Below are 20,677 nucleotides of genomic sequence, written 5' to 3' on the forward strand. Positions count from 1 at the left end.
TAACTTTTTTCTACGAGAGTCTGTAAGTATATATAAATGGTGGCACACACCGATTAGCATAGGTGCAACTCATCATTTCAAAGTGAAATTAGTGCAGACTGCGCAGTGATTAAACCAGGTGCAAAATGGGACTAAAGGCCTCCCCCGTAGTCACTGACTATGGGCCCTATTACAAGTTTGGCAGATGGGAACACCTGCCCGCCAAACTCCCAAGAGGGTGGTTGCCGCTATGCTTGTGGATACCAAGGTTTTCACCAGTCAGCCCAGTGGGAAAGTGGCAGCAGCATTGTCACTGGTTCATAATTAAGCCAGCAGCAATGCTGCCGCACGCAGGGGGCACGAGCACCATCAAAAACTGCACTGTCTGCACAGCCAGCCCCCCACCTTCTGCAGGAGCCGGCATTGCTTTTTCACACAGGGAGCTATTCAACATGCACCCTGTCTACAAAAGCATGTTTCGCTGCCAGCATCTCTGCATGCAGAGAAACAGAGGAAACCTCTCCAACAGGCAGGGAGCAATTTGACAGCTCTCACCCACTGGAAGCCAAATGTTTTCTCAGAGTAAACAGCTATGTCCTGGGGCTGGGCACCCCAGGACATAGCAGGAGCCATTCCTGGGGAATGGTGGTCCTCTGGGCCAATATTGGCTCCTTGAGGGGAGCCATGCAGCCCCCTCCAACACTTAAGTTCCCCCCGGGGAGGTGGTATTCCCTGAGGCCAGTGGTCTGCAACAGGCGGGGATGTGGTGGTCCCAATGGTGCGGGCGGGGGGCATGACACCACCACAATACTATTTGATGTAAGCCCTGGGTAGGTGGCGTCCCTGGGGCATAAATAAGCCCAGGAGTGAGGCACCATGCGCTTTAGTAAAACAAGCGCAGAAATTTATGATTTGCATTGCATTGTGACCAAAAGTAATGCAAAGCTACTCATTGCACTGCATTGCTTTACTTTGCCCCAAGGGAGCATTCCATAGGTGGTGCATGAGGATTTCCATGCAACCACACATGGGTTTTGATGCAAATGCCTGTGTACAGAAAATTGTAGAGAGGAACGTGTGCCAAAATCCTGTGTCTCCTTGTGGCAGGAGCAACAATGAGAATTGTTTCTACTTTTTCCATGTTTTCCCTCTTTGCATGCATGTTGCATTCAATAGCATACATAAAAAACTGGAAATTCCTCAAACCATTTATTTTTTACTGGAAGGGTACCCTTCCTGTGCAAAAACTATGCCTACCACAATGCAGACACCCATTCACTATGGTGCAAGGACATCTTTGTTGGCGCATGGCATGCAAAACCATGCTAATGCAGGGAGAGAGCAACAAAATGCCATATCTTTGTATATATGTTGCTATTCTGCTCCCTCCCATTCATGCAACACAGCTCAGCAACTTTACTTCCTGCACTGTATTGCATGACTTTTTAGTAAATTGGTGGCCAAATATTTATATGAGAACAGAACTAGATCGGTATATAGCCTAGGAAAGTCTTAAACACGCTGTACCCCCCAGGAAGATAGATCATTCTCCTTACAGGGATATCAGATCTTGACTCTACTTAGAGATACATCAACAGGAGTTTCACTAAATCATGCTGTATCTGTGAATAACTAAAAAAAGTGAATGAACTATAGCTGTCATTATTAATGCGTCCATTTCTTACGATAATGGCATTACTCCTAGTCCTACTCCCTCGCCTTCCTTTTAACGAATGAGGCTTCCTGCCTCCCTCTAGACCCTCCCTTCCCCCTTTTAAAACTCCCCCCCACCCCTACCACCTCCTGTACAAAAACAAGCCCAAGCAGCAACTCAGACAGTCCGTACCGGGTGGGCGGGAGGGAACGGAAAGGAAGGCGAGGGAGTAGGACTAGGAGTAATGCCATTATCGTAAGAAATGGACGCATTACCTCCCGTCCCTCCCTCGCCTTCCTTTTAACCAATGAGACATAGCAAGAGAAACACAGGAGACAGACACTGAGTTGCAAGAAGTTTATTATAATGCACACAGACCACCGAGACCCGACCCCTATTACCTCATAGAGGACAAGACCCGGTGACCCAACACCGACTCCAAACCACCCAAGTCCGACAGCCTATAATGCCGAACAAACGTCGACGGCGAGGCCCAAGTGGCGGCCCTGCAAATCTCCCTCACCGAAGTCCCCTGAAGCTCAGCCACTGTAGCCGCCATACCCCTGGTAAAACAGCCCTGAATCCCCTGGGGAGGAGCCACCCCTTTCAAAGAATAAGCCAACAGAATCAAGATCTCACCCACCGACTCAATGAAGCCGTGGTAGGCTTCTCACCCTTCCGGGCCGGACCGAAATTCACAAAAAGTGAATCACCTTTACGGAAAGGAGCCACCACATGCAGATACTCCAACAACGCCCTGCGCACATCTAAAGAATGTAAACGAACCTCCTCATCCAAGGAGGGATTCAGACAAAATGAAGGAAGGATGACCTCCTGGCGAGCATGGAAAGAAGAATTAACTTTCGGAATAAAAGAAGGAACCGGCACAAGAACCACCCGATCCTGAAAAACTTTACAAAAAGGAAAAGAACAGGCCAAGGCCCCCAATTCCCCTAAACGGCGGGCCGAAGTAATGGCCACCAAAAAGAACGTCTTCAAAGAAAGATGGCGCAAGTCACAGTCCCCAGAGGTTCAAAAGGGGCAGCAGTCAATGCATCCAAAACTAAAGAAAGATCCCAGGAAGGAAAAGAACGTACAGGGCGAGGAAACAAATTAGGAAGGCCCTGAAAAAATCTAGGCATCAAATGACCCTCATCCGGCAGATTACGCCAAGGACCCCGAAATGCCTGAATAGCCGCCCACTGCACCCGCAGAGAAGCCACCGACAACCCCAATTGTGCACCATCCTGTAAAAACTGCATCACATCAAATATAGAAGTGAAGGTAGGATCCAATTTATGCCGGAAGCACCAAGAAGAAAACACTTTCCACTGTCTACCATACGAAATCAAAGTGGAACGCCGCCTTGAAGCCAGTAAAGTAGAACTCAAAGCCACTGGTACCCCTAGACCCGTCAAACCCCGTCGTTCAACTTCCAGGCCGTCAAGTGTAACCTCCTCAATGACCCCATGGAGAGGCAGGGAAACTCCAGGGGAGACGGACAAAGAGGAAGAGGCCAAATCCGACTGGATGCCATCATCTGCAGCAATGGAAACCAATTCGCCCTCGGCCAATGGGGCGCAACTAAGACAATCTTGGCCCCCAGCTGCCTCACCCTCAACAGAAAGGACCGGATGAACTGAAACGGAGGGGAAAGCGTACAAAAGGCCCAGAGGCCAAGGACACGACATCCCGTCCACCTCCCAAGCCTGAGGACACCGAAACCGGGAGCAGAAGCGACTGAGTTTTGCATTCTCCGGGGACGCAAACACATCCAACACCGGAAGACCCCAGAGACGAACAAGACGAAGAAACAGCGACCTCCGGAGGGAGAAAAGTTGCGAGGAAGGAATCTCCCTGCTTAGCAGATCCGCCTGAACATTGACCACCCCCCGAATGTAAGTAGCCCGGAGAGAAGGCACCCATTCCTGAGCCCACAAAAAAATCTTCCTGGCCAGACGGAACAAAGCCCTCGACCTGGTCCCTCCCTGTCGGTTGACATAATCCTTGGCTACCAAGTTGTTTGTCCGAATAAGAACCGCCACTCCCTTCAGAGACCCCTGGAAATGAATCAGAGCCAACAACATTGCCCTCAACTCGCGCCAATTCGACGATCGATTGGCCTCCAGCGGGGACCAAAATCCCTGAATCTGTGTCGACCCCATCCAAGCACCCCATCCTGAGAGGCTGGCATCCGTCGTTACCACTACTGGGCTCAGAGGAGACAAAGACACCCCTACCCGAAGATGATTGGACCCCAACCACCATCTCAACTCCCTGCGAATCTACCCTGACCCCGGAATCTGGGTCATCAGAGAACCAGACCCTGACGCCCACCTTCTCAGGAACCAGTTCATCAAGCAATGCAGATGGAATCGCGCCCAAGGAACCAGAAATATTACTGACGCCAAATGACCTTGCAGACGTAACCATAGAAGCGCCCAGGGTGCAGACTGCAACACAACCTCCCTCACCATAGAATGGAGTACACCTAACCTCCTTTCGGACACCGTCACCAAACCGAGAAGAGTCCGAAACCGAGCCCCTAGAAAAACCAGATCTTGGGACGGGACCAAATCTGACTTCCCCCAGTTGATCAAAAACCCGTGGTTTTGCAGGACCACCAGAACCCGGGCCATCTGCCTCCGCAACTGGTCTTGCGAGGGAGCATGTATTAGGATGTCGTCCAGATATGGATGAATAAACACCCATTCTGAATGCAGCAAAGCCACCAGGGGTGCCAGCACCTTTGTAAAAATCCGGGGAGAAGACTTGAGGCCGAAAGGCAGTACACAAAACTGATAATGGTCCAGACCTACAGCAAACCGCAGGAACCTCTGAGAAGTCTTTGCCACAAGCACATGTAGGTATGCATCCTGCAGATCCAGTGACACCAGAAAATCCCCCTGACTGACCATTGGAAAAATAGTCTGAATTGACAGCATGCAGAAATGCACCGTCTTGATCCAAGCATTCACCCCTTTTAGATTGAGCACAGGACAAAAACTTCCTGACACCTTCTGAATGAGAAACAAGACAGAATAAGTGCCCTGACCCCTTTCTTCTAGAGGAACGTGGGAAATGGCCCCTTTCAAAAGTAAGTCCCGGACTCCGTCCAACAACACCTCTCTCTGTGCCCCGACCGCAGGCAGAGGAGTGGGTCGCATCCCCGAATCTGGAGGCACTGCATCGAAATCGATGACGTAACCATTGGCCACAATGTCCAGCACCCAATGATCGCTGACACTCTCCTGCCAAGAGGAAAGAAAGTGCCTCAGCCGTCCCCCAACCTGCCCTATGCCAGGCCCACAGTGATTGTCAGGACCCCTTCTTGAACCCACCCCGGTTTGAAGGAGAAGATTTGTTAGGTGAAAAACGGGGCTGAAAACAACGTTTCCTGAAAGAAAAAGATTTTGCATCCATCTTGGGAGAAGAACGAGAATGCTTCTTCCACCCTTTGCCAGAAGCAGATCCCCCTTTATAAGGTAAGGCATGCTTCCTTTCCTTAAACGCCTTGGAAAGCATGGAAGGCAGTTGATCTCCAAACAAGCTATGACCCTCAAAGGGCAGTCTCAGGAGAGCAGACTTCTCCCCAGGATCCGCCTTCCATGACCGCAACCAGAGGGACCTACAGGCCCCAATCAAAGCCCCAGATGCCAGAGCCGAAGTACGGAACCCATCCGATGATACGTCCGCCAGCAACCTGGCCTGTTGCTCCATACCAGCCAGAAGTTCGGAGCACTCCGCACCTTCCTGAACAGCAACGGCCAGCTTATCAAAGTCCTATACCAATGACTGGGCCGCATAAGCAGAATAAATACCTGCTCTCAGGGCCAGATTCTCAGCCGCAAAAGCCCTCTTGAGCCCAGAATCCACCTTATGGTCCGTGGCATCAGTAGGCACACAATCCTCCGGATTGACAGATGTCTTGCCAATCAGGGTAGCCAAAATCGAATCCAGGCGAACAGAGGAAGGCAGTACCTCCTCCCCCTCTAGCAAATAAAGTTTCTGAAGGAATCGTGGAACTTGAGATTTATCCACATCCTTCCATTCCCGAAACACTATATCCTTCACAGGTCCCTGAAAAGGCATGGCAAACTTTGAAGGCGTCTGATACTGCGGGAACAAGTTGGAGTCAGAGCTCGTAGGCTGAAACACTGGAAAACCCAAATTGTCCCGTACATGTGCCATCACCTCCCACATCTCTTCCCTGGAGACATATTTCCCCCCAGAGGAAGTAGATGGAGCCTCCCCCTCCTCATCCTCTGAGGAGGACCTCTCCGCAGTAGTAGGTGGATGTGAAGCTTTAGACCGGCTAGGGGTGGCCATCCCTGCCTGGAGAGCCCTAGAAACAGCCACCTCGATCATGTCCTGCACCTCCTCCCTGGACATGAGTGGCGCAGCACCACCACCCGGAACCTGGTGACCCCCAGGGGTTGAAATGTCAGCAGCACCCTCCTCCCCTGAGGAGGAGGAAGAAACAATCCTACGTCGCTTTGTAGGCACCTTCGGCATGGTAGAATCAAATAGCACTTCTACCGCGCTGAATACAATCCCAAATATACAGGACATAGGACCTCCCACCAAACATCCATTAACCAATCCCAACAAAGATCCAAATTAAAGAATTTAGTTAAAAATGTGGGCAGAACGCCCGTCCTACCAGTCCTGAATCCAAAAAATGCCCACTGGCACCTCTGCGCGGGCCGAGGAACCGGAAATGGACGCCCCAGCCGCAAAGAGCCGGCTGACCTCGTCAGCCGACTCCCAGGACGCATCTCATGAGCAGCCCCGCCTGCTCAGAAAAGACGCGACCGGCCAGAGCACACCTCGAGGAGCCCCGGGCCCTGAGGAGTGCAGGAATCGACATCCCCCAGGCCCCGCCGTGGAGGAAAGGAGAAAGGTAAGTCTAGCGTGGGCTAGACAGAAAAAACAGGAGGTGATAGGGATGTGGGGGAGTTTTAAAAGGGGGAAGGGAGGGTCTAGAGGGAGGCAGGAAGTCTCATTGTTTAAAAGGAAGGCGAGGGAGGGACGGGAGGTAATGCCTACTCCATATATTAGAAACAATATTTGAGGAAAGTTTACCTAGAGCTTTTACAGGTACTAGTTTCCATTACAGTCAACTACTGTGTTTAAAGTTATCAAAGAAACATTTGAACAGACTTCAGAAACTGCATGGCTCTGTATCCAGGGAATAGCCGTGGCCCAGCGGTGCAATAAAATGACACCTAAGTTGTGGAGACAGCACTGACTTCATCTTGATCATTAGGTAAAATGTAAAACAGCTGGTGAGATTAACTAATGCTTTTAGTTTACTAACTCAACCTAATTACAAAAATGTTAATATGATCCTGGTATATAGCATTAAAAGGGCACATTCAAATTTCAAAATGTTTCAGATTTTTTAAGACGTTGAAGAATATTTGCAAGACTGAAGCACAGTTGTACAATGGTCCACAAAAATATAAATGTTTGTCATTAGATAGAGAAGGGAACTGAGATTGACAAATTGGAATGCTATAGTTGTGTCACTGGAGCCCTTTTTAAGGTCTGTATTGATAGCACAGCTACTGTCAGACAGTTATGTGAGAATTACTAGATAAGGGCTTTGGTTCCATCCACATATTGGGAGCCATGATTACATGTTTTGATTGGGCAGCAGTATGCTTCCACAGAAAAATGAATGTCCTTCATGCAGCTATGATCATTCTGTTGATTTATCATCCTCAGCTTGCACTGTCAGTGGTATACACATGCCATAAAAATGCTGCTAAACTGTCTTAGATAACTAGATAAAATATTTTGTTTTTCACTGGCAGCAGCACAGATTGGAGGAGGGCAGTCATTAACTTACATGGATTTTTAGGTCTAGCTTCACAGTGCAACAGTTACCTGACCCTTTAAACTACACCAATATTACTCTACAGTTCTTGGCTTTTACAAATATACATTTCTATCCCCATGTTATTTACTTGTAATGCTTCAACATACCATGCCAGACATATTGACAGTGCCAATGCTTGTTTTAAATTTTAGAGCTGCATATACGTAGCAAACCAAATGAAATTTGTACATTCTAACAAATTTGAAGGTTGATTTTCTCAATGGAATAACAGTTGTAAACAATGTTTAAAAAACAAAGTACTTGCTTGAAAACTCTAAAACTGTGACCCAGATTTACAAGAATCTGGGGCATCAGCACTGAGGCACCAGATGTCTTGCACACACCCCACCATCACAATATGGCACACCATGGCACATGTTAGGCCCATAGCATCAACATTTTGAATGCTATTGTGGCTCTTTGCTGCACTAGCGTCAACATTTTTTAAGCTAGTGCAGCAAAGTGCAAGGTGGCCCATCGACTTCAATGGGTGTGCCCCTTTAACACCTGCTTTGAGCGGGAGCTACAAATGACGCCAAAAGTGGCACAGTGAAATCTTGTAGATTTCATTGCTCCATTTTTTCTGGCCTCCTAACGCTGGAAAGCCCCCCTTGCATACATCATGCCTGATACAGGCATGCTATATCACAAATGGTTGCAAAGTGGTGCAATGCATGCATTGCACCACTTTGTAAATACGGTGCAGCGATTGTTGTCTCATTGAGCCACTTTATTGTAAAAAAAAATACGCTAATGTGGCGCAAGGAGATGCTAGGGCCTTACAAATCTAGCCCTGTACTTTTCAGAAAGTATGGCCAAAGAACATTAAAACTGATGGCAAAACAAAAATTTGCTGCTGTACATGTTGCTGTACAGTGAAATGTGCTAAGGTTTTAATGGTATAACAGCATAAGAAATAGTTATGTGAAGGGCTTTATTCACAATGGAAAAGCTTTTCTTTTGCCTAAATAGAGCACACCACATTTAGATGAGTCTTCCAAATTCACTACATAGGTTGTTTGATGAGGCAGTGTGGCCAAAGGCTTCTCTGTGGTGTATTAGCCTCTACCGCCGGGTTCTCTTCCACACACAATCTCCACACTGTTAAAATTACAACTTGTAAATGTTTGATAGGAGAATGCTTTAAGAGACAATGGGTTTATTTACACTTTGGCAGACAGGATACTCCATCAAAAAGTAGTTGATATGCTGTCCTCTGTATTACAAGTGTGCTAGTCAATAATGCACTTTTAATATAGTGGACTGGCCATCCACCACGTTTGTGATGGAGTATTCCATCCACCAGGCTTCAAATAAGGCCCTTTATATTCCCAGAACTCCTAGAGGTGGGTATATATTGAGGAAATAACTGGAGGTTGCTTCCTTCCTGCCTAGGTGTCCCCTCTCTATCCCAGCTATGATATGATATGTTCCCAGAATGCTTTTGAAAAGCAGTAAATACTTTATTGAGCCATACAAGGGTGAATCAAAATCTCTGACTTACAAGAAATTTGCTTTGATCCATGCTTGCTAACTCTCTGGCAAACTCCATAGGTCAAAAGGCTAGTAGAAGCATGTGTTGTGCATAAATCTAAAAAGACTGTTTGTGCAAATAAAAAACCCTCTATTTGTACATTTGTGTAATCTGCCACCACTAGCAGAATAAGACCCTTGTCCCTGCTCATTGAATTGACTTCAGAGGAATCAATATGGGGTACATGATGCCGGAAGACTTTAAGGATTTAATGGTAGCATGTTTTATCTGCCTGAAGATGAAACTGAATGAGGTGTATGCTCAAAAAGATATTTTAACACTTATGTTTGGGAACTGTTTGCATTACAGCTTCATATAATATGCTACATGTTTTTCTTAATGGAAAAAAATGCACAGAAGTATCCCTGCCTTAGAAGTATCCATCTTTGGGCCAAAGGTTGCCAGTGGGGGCCAACCACACTTATTTGTTTGGAACTTGCACTTATTTTTCCCACTCGATATTTACCAAAAACAAACAATGGAAAAACACACAAATTGGAAAGACGGAGGAAAAGAAAGATGGAAAATCATCACATAGGGAAAAGTAGGAACCTGCAGGACCGAGATAAAGGGAAAGGGAGTGTCCGGTAGTGAATTAAAGAGGCAAGAGGTGTGAGGTAGCAGAAATGGCATTTTTACTTTGACATCACAGTAATCGTCTATATGTGAATCTTTGCATTTTGTTAATCGAAGTCCTAACATCTTAACTGCAAAGTGCACTGAAAGCCTATTTTAAAGTGAATTCACTGTAGAATCATGATTTTAAGTGATGAGGTAAAGCCCTTAAATGACAAGTACTATCATTCATTTTGATTTCATGTTAAATGTCACATGCAAATGTTGAAAATGCAGTTCTACATTATACCTAATGAAATGTATTAATAAAGTTATTTTGTTTTAAAATATACTGTAATATGAACACTGACAAAGACTGTTGCTGATAGATTCATGATTTAATGTTATATGTGCCCTGCTTAAAATAAATGAGTGTGCCAATTGATTTCACTTTAGTTACCCTATGCGAGGCCTGCAAGGCCCTGTTTCATAAAAGTGTAGAAAAATGTTTAGACATTCTTGAAAACGTGCCATGATTTTCTGGTTCTGGTTCTGTTCCCATGAAATACTAGCTTGGAAATAGATGTCCTATTGTTTTACCCAGAGTGAGACTGAGAAAGTAACCTTGATCCCAGTACATTGAAGAACTGTGGAAATAGACTATATACAATTGTTTCAAATCGTACAGATGAGCTAAGATGGATGCTTTTCTCATGATCTCATGATTGCCTTGTGAATATGTATCTATGTTGCAGTTCCATGTCATGCGATGGACTTTGATTAGAGAGTGAAGTCTTCTGATTGATGTCATGCAGCTGATGGATGAATCATCAGTCACTTTGGACTTTAATCTACAATTGACCAGTTGGATAATCAGCATTCTTTTCAAGATCCCACTTGAGCATACTCCTTGTCCTTCCCTTTAAGAGTAGATTCCCTGGGACTCTGAAAGGTACAGACCTTTCTGCTCTTACCGTTCATTTTGAATGATTTGTTAAGACTTAGAAACTTTCCAGAGACCTAAGCTGAAAACTCTTGACCAAACTTCTTAAATACTGACGCCTTCCCTTTTTGCATACTTTTTGCCAACTATGATTTGCTACATTTTGTCCCAGATGCATTTTTCCAAATTCTTTTTGTCCTTAATTTTCTTTTTAGTTTTTTTTTCCTTATGTGTCTTGGCCCAGTACCTGCTAACTTGCTAATTTTTAGGGATTTTGTTTGTCCTAGCTAACTTTCATGCTTAAGAGAACTGAACATCGCATGTTTTTAAATCATCAGATAATTCTGTTGATGTTTTGTATTGCTATTGTTGAGTATTTAGTTCTTTTGAAGTCATTTTGCTTAAACATTTTTCATCCCCTGGGACAACCCATGGTGATTCTATATCTATCTTTTTTAGTCTTGTTTTGAGAATCATTTACATAAATGTGAGCATGAGTCTGTAATAAAATCCTTAACTTTATCCCCAAATTAGGTTTTCCTTGTGTGGTCAAATGGGTCATGCTTTCAATTTGAACTTTCTTTTTTGTTTTGATGCCTATCCTTTCCACCCCTTATGCTGATTGAAATGACCCACTAACCTTGTTAAAATCATAATTGGAAAATGCTTTACCAGGGGGATTCAAAACTATGCAGTCTTGATATACAGCTAGCTTTTGGCTCTGACACTCTTTCTTTTGCAGGTTAAGAACAGTAAATCTCAAATTAAATACTAATTTCTGTAATCTGTGACATCACAATACATGTAATTCTTGTCCCTGCAGCTAATGAATAGTAACAGTAGGCCTTTATAACGACACATAAAAAATAAAATTCCTATCAATATCAGTATTTATAAGAACATCACATTACAAATATATTTCCAGGCTCTCCCTTTTAATTTCCTAAAGATCTATGTATAATGTAAGATTCCAGCATCTCATCTTAATGACTTTAAGGAAGCTGCATATGCTTTACGTAGCAAACAACCTTTTTTATTCATGGAAATGAGTTATTGGCTCCTGAGCTGCAACTAGCAAAGTTTGCTTAACCCAAATGATAGCTCAGCACAAAAATTAATCATATACAGAAATAAACGTATGACCCGAAGGTCACAGATTTGAATCCATATGGCACAACTAGTGCTTCCTCTTTCTGAGGTTGTTGACATGAGCACCAATGTGTTGGGTACACTACACAATTAAGACAATTCTGTTCGAACTGTGGGTTGTCTAGGCGTACTTATTCACAATCAAAGAGAAATAAAGCACAATGGTATAAAAAGTTGAAATATGTTTGGTGTGCCCACTTAGAAACCAACTGTGATCAAGGAATGCCAATGATATAAATAACCCTTTTCCTGAACCTATGAATAATTTAATTTGTTGCAATTTGTGTTAAATGACAACAGAGCATGTTAGAATATGTTTGATGGAAGACAGGCCTGCCCCGCGTGCTGGGCTTCCCTGGTTTCCCCAATGATATTAAAGTAAGCTTTTCCCAAACTTCTTATTATGACTCCGCACAAGCATTTTGTTGCTGTGTAAAGCTGGAGGAAAGCAACTGTGATTTTCCCATTCTTTTCCCATACTGGTTTACTGATTAAAGTAAGCGCTTAGCTAGATTAAGGGAATGTAACAAGCACTTATTATTTACAGCGGATACCCATGGTTACCCTAAAAGAAGGTTAAATGATTATTCTCAAAACTTATTGAGTGTTATCTATTTGTCAAGATGTAATCAATGTTGAACTCATGGTTAATATTGCTTCATGAACAGAATACATTGATGGGTTGTTTACACCTACGTACAATATATGAAAAAAATTGATTGATCAACATTAAGTATCAAATGAATAAGAGAGTCTGAAAGCCTTTTTTTTACATCTTACACAATAAGTTTACTCTATCTCAAATTTCCAAAACTATTGTATTAAAAATGTGTTTACATTTTTATCATACAACAAGCATATGCTTTCCCTTTTTCTCTATTTTAAACATGTTCTTAAAACTTTGGAGTTTGTCAACATGGGTCTATGGTTCTTCAGACAAATGTCTGTTTTGGATATTTGCATCACGTCACACCATTCTGTCCACTAAAGTGATTGCAACCAGTAGAAATGGTTACATAATTTGGGTTTGTTCTCACATTTTGTCATGAAATAAGGACTATGATGAAAAAGAGGGTCAAGGTGGCCATTTTTGATTACCTAGTGCTAATCTTCATTATACTCTCCCTTGTGACATTGTTTTCATTTTCTACTTGCTGCCGTCTGGTATCTATGGGTCTCATATATGGGTTACTTCATCACACCGGTGATGGATATCCCGCACCCCGAAATACAAATATCACATTTCGGCAGGTGGGATGTCTGTCTCTGTTGTAATGGAGGAACCCGTCCGCTGAAAAATAAATAAGACCCTATGTCTTTAACCCATGCTAGTGCTATGAAGAAACACTAATTAGAGGTTCTAGCTGAAAGGCCTAGTAAAATAAATAAATTCAAGTGAAAGGGTTGACAATCATTTATTTTTTCACATGGCAATTCTGTGTTGCTGTACTGAGCATAAAGCATCATCCTTTCATTTTAGGAGCTGTGGCAAGTTAAGTGAAGGGCCTATCAGTAGGTAAATATTTCTTGTATTTGCAGAATTCCACCAACTAAAAATAATACGTTTCATTTGAACGGTTATTAAAATTGGATGTAATTCAGAGAGTAAATAGAGGCAGTGAAGGTTTTACTATTTTGGGCAACCGTTTTGAGTGCACTTATTCATTCTCCTCTAATTCCTATTGCCCTCACTATATGTGTATTAGAAGAGAAAGAGGGATATCGGGGCGAACCTATGATTCCAGCCCGTGTCCAGATTCTACAGAATTCAAATACAAGTTAATTGGACTGGTTGGGGAATGCTATGCAGACACGGTTTTCAAATGTGCTTTTGCTCAAAGATTTCAGGTTCCTCACACATTAGTGGGTCATTCTCCACTCCCACTTAATATCTGCATGGAGTAGGTGAATAAGTCTCTAGAAGGGAGGAGGAGATTAGGTGGCTTCATAGAGGGCACAAGTGTACACCTCTAAGCTGAAGGTGATGTTTTGCAGTGCCCCTCCAAGAGCAGGACGTGAAGGGGTTAGGGCAAGCCCAGCCAACCATCTACTAGGACAAGCCTTGGTCCAGTGGCTTTATGTCCAGGGTTACTGGTTATGGTATTTACAACCCTGGTAATTCAGTGGCTCAGAAAAAACAGCAATGTTGAATGGCTTACAGCAGTATCTCTCTTATGATACTGTCTTTGGCCACCTGTAATGAGGGCCTTTATTATTTGACAGAAAACAGAGAATGATAAACTTTGAATGGTGCAATATCCACAGCTTTGAGATTACCTATACCAATATCTGAAGTTTCTCTACTTCCATTGTAAGGAAGCATGCCATTAGTTGTGTGTCCTGCACAAGTAATGGGTCCACATTAACCCTCCACTGGAAACTAAACACCCCATTATAGTGCTTGACTCTCTCAAGGTAGAAGAGTAGAACAGTCTAAAGCCTTCTCTAGGGAGGTGGGCTATCCATCACCACTGCCTGGCAAGCAACATTAACACTCAATAAATAATTGTCCACTCTGTGTTTTTTTTTTAAAGGAAAAGTACATTTATTATACACACACTACTCAGTACAATGCAGTAATTTACAAATATACATAGAGCTGGTGGAAATACCTTTGATTCTATTATATTCTGTTCTAAGAGATTTATGTAAAGCATTGCTACCCAACGGGCATCCAAGAGCTGGTAACAACCTCTGCCCTAGACCAGAAGTGTCTTTGCAAATGATCTTAATCTAAAATAAATATCTTTTCTCATTCCTCCTAAAATTTGTTTCTGAATTGTCCACTCTCAAATACGGGAAGGCATTCCACAGATTGGAGGCAAGGCAGGCGAAGGAGCTCCCTCCATTTCTTACTCTTTCAATCCTGGGAACATGAACAAGCTTTTGTGCTTCCGACCCCAACAATCTTGTAGTCTTATATGCGGTCAGCAGGTGTTGCATAAGTAGAGAGCATTTTTTTAAATGGCTTAATGCACCAGGCTAAGAGTTTTAAACTGGATTCTCTTTTCTCTCTGCAACGAGTGCAAGGCTGCTATTGCTGGCTTGGCTCATTCATGTCTGGGCAGTTTATAAAGAATGAGTGTGGCTGCATTCTGTATCACCTGTAATCTCTTGATTACATCTGTTGGACCCATGATTGAGGCATACATTGATGAAGTGCTGTACCACAACTCTCTGAAGAGTGATGGGAAGCCAACTAAGCAGTTTCCTTAGAGTCCAAAACAGTCCCAAACAACAAAAGGCCACTTTCTTGGTTTGAACATCCATCGTGAGCCTGTCATCTAGACTCCCAGACTTTTTACGGTTGAAGGTGTGGGAATTAGGCCAACTTCGTCCGGCCAGTTAAGTCCCAGCCACCATGCTGGGTTGTTTCCTACTACCAGGACCTCTGTTTTGTCACCACTGAGCTTTAAACAGCTGACTGACATCAGTGGGTGACTTATGTAAGACTGGTGTTTAATTGATTGGAGGTTCTGGGGGTTTCTGCAGTGAGAGAAATGATGATTTGCACAGGAAACTTGTGTTATACCTTGGGCTTCCACTATTTCCAATAGTGGGCGGACGTGCACATTGAACAAGGTCGTGCTTATGGACGTACCTTAGGAAACTCCATAATTTAATGGAAATATAGCAGACCTAACTGGTCCCTCCTGGACATGAAAACTTATATGCTCTAAAAAGGCTCGGAGCCATGTGAGGGCATCATCAACAATCACTGTTTATTCTACTCTTTGAATTAATACACTATGGGAGGCAGTGTTCAATGCCGCACTCAGGTCTAAAAAAATCCATTCTTTGATTACATTGCATATTCACCTCTGACCACCTAAAGGAGTCAAATCAACAAACCAAATGTTAAATCATCATAATTTTAGGAGTAAATGCAGTAATCAGTAGTAACCATGTCTAAATGCACTTTGATCATTATTTACTGTCAACATTATTTTGTCAAAAAAGCATTTACAAAATGAACTTGTCATGGGTCTAGTTGCTTTGATATTCTTTCAATCATGGAAATACATTTATAAAGACAGTCCCTAATGAGCATCACATTATGACCACACAAGATGTAACCATAGACTTCACACCGGAGAGCGCTGTACATCATGTACTTTTCATTTAATGCCTTCAGGCCGCATTAACTGCAACTGTGGACGTAGCACCATGACAGCGTTGCACTCCCAACTGTAGAGCTGAAGCTCAAGCCAATCCACCAATGTACCACTCCGTCCACCAGGGCAGCAACAGCCGCCGGGCTGGAGACTTCAGTCACTGTCCCACCCACCGGATTATGACCACGCTACTGCCATGTAGCTCCCTTACTGCCACACAAACCATGGCGGTAGGCACTATCAGTGACAGGGAATTCCTTCCCTGTCACTCATAGGGGTCTTCCCATCCCCCCTCCCCATCCCCAGAGTCCTCCCCCTTCCGACCCCCGAATTACACGCACTTGCACGCACCATCACACACACGCATACACACACTCATACCCACATTCACCCATGCATGCATACATTTATTCGCACACACATCCACACACACTTACATTCATACAAGCACCGACGCATTCACACAACACAACATACACACACACTCACATCTACACATGCACACACATACCACACGCAACACACACCCATATTCACGCACACACAAACACACCCACACACACCATCCCTCACCCCCCTCCACTGTCGGAGCACCCAACTTACCTAAATGTCAGGGGGTACTCCGGCAGGAGACGGGATGGTGCGCTGCTGACAGCAGCATCCACCAACAGAACACCGCCAGGCCGTATCATGGGTCATGGTGCGGTCTGCGGCAGCAGCGCCACTGTACCGCCATCCGCCGCCGTGGCCATCGCCGGAATTCCACCATCCTTCTGGCGGAATTCCAGCTACGGTCATAATATGGCAGTTTTTACCGCCACTGTTATAATGATGGCCTGAGTGTCAACACTTTTGTAAAATGATTTGGGCTGTTTTGGGGGAAGTTACATTGCTCCTGCAGCCTCCCTGTATTCTTTTGGCATAGATGGTGGGGACCCACTGTCCTGAGGCCACCACAAGGGGAAAATTATGTGCAAAATCAAAGAGCCCTGCAGGGCATTATCGGGTGCTCCTCCAGAGCAGTGAATATTTAATACGCTACTCTCTCTTTGAGCCGGGGAGAGCCGCTGCGTCTGTTTCTTTTTCATGCAACCTTATACCGCATGGCTTTTTCTTTTATGTTTAGGGTGCTCATCCTACCTGGGTACCCTGAAGGGCATGAAAAGTTGAGGGCAGCCCAGGGAGCCCAACCCTGGCTGCCCCACTCGGTTCCTGTGCAGATAGTCTCTCCTTCGCTGCCTGCTGTGCTGGCAGCATTCTTCACTCCTGCCTGCTTCTGCCAGCAGGGTGCTTTCTACTCTGGTGGGTGCCTGCTCCCCCAGACATGGGCATGGGAAGGGTGGCAGGCCTGTCCCTACTCAGGGGGTGCAGTGGCACTTCCTCATCACCATTCCTCCTGTGGGGAATGGAGTTCGAGGTCGAGGCCCCTGACAGTATTTGTGGTGGTGCAATGGTGCTCCCTGCTTCCTTGGCATGGTGGCAGCCAGGAATTGGGGGTGCTGGGCCCCTGTGATGAAACTCCATCCTGGGAGTTGGGATTCCCTGGACCCTTGTAGATCTGTGGAGGTGGCCCCATGCATGCCTTCTCCCGGTGTAACCTTGCAGCAGCCCTGGCCCATCCCCAGGGTTTTAGAACAGGCAGGCACTTTTCCTAGGCCTCCTGGCATCTAAGGTGGGAACATTTGCAGAGGCTGGTTTCACTGGCTCCCTGTGCCAGTCTTTTTCCTTTGTTTGCTCTGGGCTTCTCTGCTCTACTTGGTGTAGAAGTCAAGTTCTTTCCCCTCAACTTGTCCTTTCGGAGTGTGAGGGGAACAGCTTCCTTGGTCCTAGAGAGAGCCTCATTGGTCACTGGTGTAACTGTAGTCAGAGTCCTTAGTCCAGATGGATATTAGGGGGTTCCTCATTTCAGTTGTCCATGGCTGCCAGTTCCAATCCCAGTGTCCAGCAGAAAAAACAACTAAGAGAGAGCTATCCACCTAGTGCAAGACCTTATAAAGGGGGTGGAAGGTTCCAGAAGTATGGCAGGTCTGGCTTTTCCTTGAGTATCACATCACCTATCTGCTCCTGTCCCAACCTTCCTGCAAAGCCTGCTTGGACATTTCAAAATGGTGTCACCCAAGATTCACTAGTCACACCTGATCTGAGGGCCTCAGATTTGCCACTCGTTGACATCACTGCCAGGACCTTTCCCATCAAATAATCAAAGGGAGCCCTCTCCTGTGTTGACTCCAGAAGTCTGGACTACCTCCTTTTTTTCAGTGGGCTTGGGAAGTACAGTGTGAAGGCTGACTAATTGATGCAGATCATTCTGCCTCCATTTCTTCTCAGGAGAAGATTTAAGACTGCTAATTACTCCCTGTAGTGTGGTCAGTTTTACGTATTCGTTGCGCTTTAGCTTCAGGCTTTAGGCCTTTGTGCACTTTGCCCTGAATATATTTTATTCATTTGCTGACAGCTTAGAGCCTCTGTGCACTTTGCTCTACATGCTTTTTATTAGGCTTCGTACTGTTATTTTTCGAATAGCCAGTTCTACGGTGTTGTTTTGTTATTCATATCACACTGTTTTGCCTACTTCAGCACTGGAGTTCTCCGTAACATTTACTCTGGGCTTCAGTCAAGGATACAGTCTGGTACATTGCCGATAGACGTGGTAGGAGTTTAGCCTTGGCATTCCTGCGTAGGGACATTTTGTGATCACGATGACATGTTAGTTATAAAATCACTTCCTTGTCCCAATACACGCAAGAGGGAGATTCCGACCAGGGAACCACAACTAGACACTGACTGCCTCGTTGCAGATGCTGAACCAAGATCACAGGTCTTTGCTCAGGTATGAGGTCTGATGTCTCCACAGTGATTCTGACAGGCAAGCTAGAAGCTTAACATGCTGTGCTCTAAATAGAACAAGCAGAGGGAGAGTAGAAGCTGTTAGACAATATGATAGCTTTGTTCTTATGTTTTACTCTCCTGGTGACTATTTCAATCCTACTGTGTTGTATCGTTCTGGTTATTGCGGCTCACGCCTTAATATCTAAAATACAGTCGTTTTATTAAAAATATTATATAAAACTTATACTGTCTTTGTCATTTGTATATGAGATCATATTGGAAATAAGCGAGTTGGTTTGGATCTGAGTGACCACGACTTCCCTGAGTAGTTCCAAAGATGTCATGCGCTCGGCTGCCAAATCATTCCTTCCTCATGGGAAAAATGAGGCACTGCTAGTTAGCCGGAGCAAAAGCCGGATTTAGGGTGACAGAGTTCTTTACACGTGGGTCAGTCTCAGTCCCCCACACCGTTATAGATCCTGCCGCCTAGAAATCCAGTAGTCTCATTTAGAATAATGAGAGCCCACGCGACATGGCGCCGCCAACGTTTGGTCTGGCTCTAATGTTTAGGTCCGACTGACTCTCTTGGTCTCATATATATTTTGACTCCTCGGTTCCGTATACGGAGACGTCCGTGTGGCTGAGGCTTTCCGCCGCCACGGGATAGGTGCTTCCTATTGCTTAGTGGTTGGTTGTTCAAGCTTGAACTTTGAAAGGAAAACCCTGATATTGGTGTGCCTTCTCTGACCTGGAGCTATTTTTTATAAATGCCGAATCCTAATGTAGTGAATATTGCAATCAATCTGCGTCAATCGCTCACAGGACATCTGTTGGCACATGGACTGACGGTCCAGGGGGGTCCAGTCACTTTTGTGGTGGACGCCCATGCAGCCTATAGAACGGAACTTTTTTTTAAAATTCTTGGGTCGGATTTCCAGCAGTGGATGGGGGTACAAATACTTTTCACGAATACACTGTTGCGAATGTCCCTGGACAATACAGGGCTTACGCTTATTTAGAAATACCTCAATCTTATCAAGAACACCATAATTGGCTTGATGGCGCCCTCCCACACACAGTTGCACAAGTTAGGTTAGGTCCACTGAGTAATGATGGTCCTACCTGGCCTTTATTGGCTACATATACACCTCATCCTGCGGTTGCTCAATTGGCAGTGGTTGAAGTTCGTCGTTTATATACAGACTTAACGGCTACATATAGACGATTGTTCAGTTTGTAATGCAGACACTAAATAAAAACGCAGCGCGTGCTGCTCCAGCGCACCCATAGGCAGTGGTTCCGGGTATTAATCCGGCCACTGTACACTCTGTTATGGGTAAGGTACCGGCTAAACGAGAGGAGACTCCATTTTGGCTGGCGCAAAAAATGAATACGCTGGAAGCAGTATTTCCCCATATGGGACCTCAGGATAAACATAGAATTTTGACAATGTGTTTGCCGTATGGGATGGTTCCTCCGGTGGACCTTTGTAATACCTGGGGCACGGTGTTTGCCACGCTCTACACTAAGGCACACGGTACACCGACATTAGCTAATTTACCGGACGTGCTTAAACAAATTCAAGATGAATATGGGGCTGCCCCTGCCTTAGATTTGGGCATGCAGTTGCTGGGCAATTTTGCCACAGTTTTTTCTATTATTTTGAGTAATCTCAAAGGAGAGGCAGTAGTGCTTAATCAGGAGCGGGAACTTCCGAGAATAATAGCGGAAACATATTCTAGTATTGGTCGAGATAGCCTAGGTGCTAGACCACAGAAACCCCAGTTACAGGGTAAAAATAATAAAGATAATGCTAAACAGCAACAACCTGAGGGTTCAAAAAAGCGCTGGGACAAGAAACAGCAAATACCTAAAAAAGATGGTGGGCAGGTTCCGCAACCGGAGACCCCACAGAATAAGTATAATCTCCGGAATAGGAATACTTTGAAGACGCCTGATAGATATCAATATACTGATACACGCCAATCTCGTTCCTTTCAGGACTCCTCGGAAAAGAGAAGTGAGAGAGGTGGGC

This window comes from Pleurodeles waltl, chromosome 10 (assembly GCF_031143425.1).
Source record: "Pleurodeles waltl isolate 20211129_DDA chromosome 10, aPleWal1.hap1.20221129, whole genome shotgun sequence".
Taxonomy (NCBI): domain Eukaryota; kingdom Metazoa; phylum Chordata; class Amphibia; order Caudata; family Salamandridae; genus Pleurodeles; species Pleurodeles waltl.